Source organism: Alligator sinensis, unplaced genomic scaffold (genome assembly GCF_000455745.1).
Source record: "Alligator sinensis unplaced genomic scaffold, ASM45574v1 scaffold266_1, whole genome shotgun sequence".
Classification (NCBI taxonomy): domain Eukaryota; kingdom Metazoa; phylum Chordata; order Crocodylia; family Alligatoridae; genus Alligator; species Alligator sinensis.
Genome location: NW_005842362.1, coordinates 1,126,604 through 1,130,301, shown reverse-complemented (window position 1 = coordinate 1,130,301; position 3,698 = coordinate 1,126,604). Strand labels below are relative to the sequence as shown.

General features: G+C 50.8%; 1 protein-coding gene across 2 annotated transcripts in view; it reads left to right on the top strand.

Moving 5' to 3' along the window:
* Window positions 1–3,698, top strand: part of AIDA (axin interactor, dorsalization associated) — a 53,627-nt gene that overhangs the window by 610 nt on the left and 49,319 nt on the right. The window lies entirely within an intron of this gene.

The following is a 3,698-nucleotide window of genomic DNA, read 5'->3' as shown; positions in this document are numbered from 1 at the left end:
GCAGCCCTCGGCAGCTGCCCTGGCTGAGCGCCCCGGCCCGGGGCAGCCCCCGCGCGGCTGGAGGGGCTGGGCTGCCTGGGCCACGTCCTGCGCCTACCCTGAGCCGGGAGCTGCTGGGGGGCGGCGGGTGGCTTTCGTGAGGACTGGGGAAGTGGGTTTGGGCGTTGGCGGCGTTTTTAAAAAGCGAAGCAAACGTTTGTCTGTGAGGGGTTGGGCTGCACGGGGGTCGTCCCCCTTTTTCGCGCCAGGACCCATTTGCAAACATCGGTGGCCAGTCCTGACCCAGGAAATAGTTTAAGAAACAGCCCCTGGTTCTGCCGCTGCCCCTCGCTCTCAGGGGACAAGGTGGGTGTGTGTGGGGCAGGGGGGCCCTGGCAGCCCCCGGCAGGTTGGAGCTCTGCCAGCCTGCAAGGAAAAAGCCTCGGTTTATCATATTTTTCTCCTTTAAAGGAGAGTCCATTTTTTTTAAGTTTGTTCACAACCCCTTTTTTGGGTTGTGAGCCACAGGTTGAGAAACACTGGGCTAAACCTGAGGTCCCTTCCAGCCCTAGTTTTCTACGATGTTAAGGAGGAGCTGAGATGCTGGTTGGAAACAGAGTAACCCTGGCTCCCCCTTGCTGTCCCCTTCCTTGCAGCCCCGGCCTGGATAGTGCTTCTCAACGGGAGGATGGGCACCAATGATTGACTCCCCCCCCACCCACCGCCTTTTCCCCCAAACCAGGTCCTCACTCCAGATGTACATTGGGCCTCCCATCCACAAGTGGTGACAAAGCTTGTTGTCTCCCAGGTTGCCCCTGAAGCTTGTGGGTAGATCTTCCCCTCCCTTGTAGCTAGCATTTGGGGAAGTTTTGGAGTTCCCTCTTGGAACCTGTGGAGAAAGCATGGGGCAAAACCTGGTGGCAGCTGTTGGCACCTCCCAGGAGAATGCAAGCGGCCATACGCACTTAAAGCAGGGTAGATCTGCCTTAGCTTGGGACCTGACTGGACCAATGATGAGTGAGAGATTAGAAAAAACTGTCTGACTAGGAGGGTGGTGAGGCACTGAAATGGGCTACCCACAGAGGAGGTGGAATCTCTGTCCTTAGAGGTGTTTAAGATCCAGGTAGACAAAGCCCTGGCTGGGATGATATAGCTGGGGCTGGTTCTGCTTTGAGCAGGGGGTTGGACTAGATGACCTCCTCAGGTCCCTTCCAACCCTCATTTTCTATGCTTCTGACCATGGTTAGGTATTAAACTTGCAGATTGCTCCCCTGTTTCTAAGTGCCTTTGGTGGCTAGGTTATCAAAGTACTCCTGGAACAAAAGCAGCTACTCTTGGATTCCACAGACTTTCTTAAAACGTTTGGTTTCCTAGCTGAGTATCGCACAGTGATAGCAGTTGCCTTGTGATAGGCAAAACGCAAGTGGGTGATTAACACAGGTTCTATCAACAGCTTTTGAGGCACCATTGGTCAAGGTGGTGTTGACTTGCCAGTGAATCTTGTGAGCAGACGACAATAATTCTTCAGCAGGGTCACGCTTCTTTCCCTTTCACGGCTGGGTGGCTGTGATGCCTGGAAAGGTCTCCCATCTTTTACCTGTAATCTTAATGGCACTTGCTTACAATAAATGTAGATAAGTTGCTTTATTCAAATAGCATCCTGGTTGTGCTGTATCCCAGCTTGGCTGTTAAGGAAATACTTGCCATCTGACACTAAAATCTGAGGGTTGCAAGCTCTTTGGTTCAGTCACGGTAAAATTCCCAAGAGAAATTTACAGTATTCCTAGAGAAGGGTGGTCTCAGGTATCTTGAGGACCTATTTAGGACTTAAAACAGGTTGAGTACCAAGACCTTGAGCTGCACTTGCGTGGACTGACTTCAATAGAATATTGGCATGTTATGAATGATGCAGCGTTCTTGTTAGTGATGGGCTTGCTACAGGTTGCACTGTTTGTATTTTAGTGGTGGCCTCTTGGATCGAAAGGTATTCAAATAATTATCCGGGGGGGGGAGAGGAAAGCAAGGAACCCCGTAGTCAGACCTCTACCTGGAAATAAAAGTTTTCTCAATCGGAAAGTAAGGGAAGGTGTTCCTAATAAGCTTCCGCTATTTGGACATCTATATGAATCAGCTGTGATTATGTAGTTTTGAACAATTTTGGCAGCTTGAGAGTAGACAATCTCAGTTCCCAGCCATAAAAGCTTCTCCGAACTTTTAAATTTTGATGTCTTTTAATTAAGGTGTGAGATCCTAAAGAATTGTACTCTTATCTCCCCCATTGTTTCTTAAAATACTTAATCCAGATGATGGATCTAGTTTGCTTTTGTACTAGGCGGGGAAACATTTCTATCCTAAATGTACAGTGCTATATAAAGGTGTTGGCAGAGCCCATATCTCTTCATAATCTTTACTAGTGGTTGTCAGTGGTGACTTAAAAAGTAAGGGACTTGGGCACTGCAAAAATACACAAGAGGTAAAGGAGGCTTTTATGTGGAGAGAGAGGGTTGCTACCTGAGGCCAAGCTAGCTCAGTGCATGGTTTTTGCTTGCTTCTCTCAAAGGGGAAATCCCAGTGAACATGCATGCTTAGGTCTTCAGCATTACTACTGTAAGTGTAGGAAGCCAGTGCAAAGTATTTATAGAGCTCCTGAAGGAAGAAGGCCTGACCTCTCGGCACATGCAACCACATGTGCTTGTAGCAGCTCAAATAGAAGCGGTGCAAATTTGAACCGTGGCTTTTTGCCTCAGCGCACATGCTTGGACATTCACTTTGTTGAAGAGCAAATTGTGCCACTTGGAAATAAATAACCCTGCCTGGCTCCTCCTCGACCTGCAGCCGGGGGGAGCTAGAGCCTGGGGCCAGTACCTGTCCTGGCCCCAGCAGTATAAAAAGCTGCCTTGTCCTGGCCCCAGCAGTACAACAAGCTTCCCTGGCAAGTAGCTCAGGGCTACTCACTCTCAGAAGCTTCTGGGGCCCAGCTAATTGGTACCTGGGGACACTACCCCTTGTGCCGGCTGGACTGCTGAAGCAGCCCTGAGAGTTCCCTGCACCCTCTACCCACTGCAGCACTCTGGCAGTGGGGGCTGCTACACATGTGCCAGAACCGCATGGGAACTGCACAGCCAGTAGAGGCATCTGCCCCTCTGGGCCAGCTGCCACTGGGCTGTGGCTGCAGAGTTGGCCTCTGTGCAGCACTACCATCTGAGCAGCTATCGGAAGATATTTCGGGTGTTGTGGCCTGCTTTGAACTGTCAAACCATGTCCTCCTGGCCCCATTTGGCCAGGAGGTCAGCCACAGCCATCTGGGTCCAAGGTGCCAGCTCTGAGCAGGCAGGGCCCTGCCACTGACCTCCCTAGCAGGAATTCTGGTGTTCCCTATTGGAAAACTGAAAAATACCTAATAAAAAAAGTCCCAAAGTCACTCTGTAAAATACCCCAAAATCCATGTTCCTCCACAAGTAAAACAAAAGACCGCTATAAAGAGAGAGAGAGTGAGACAGAGACAGCAATCAGTTGGGCAATGTTTTATTGATATATCTACAATGTTAAAGCACTGGCTGCTGGGGGACTATGGCCACACAGGGGTTATGGCCCCCACAAAGGGGCTATGGCCCCCCAACAGGGGCTACGGCCCTGCAAGGGCCAAAAGGCCCCCACAGGTGCTACCACCACCCCCACAAGGCCTACGTGCCCCACCCAGCCCCACAATTGCTACCCCC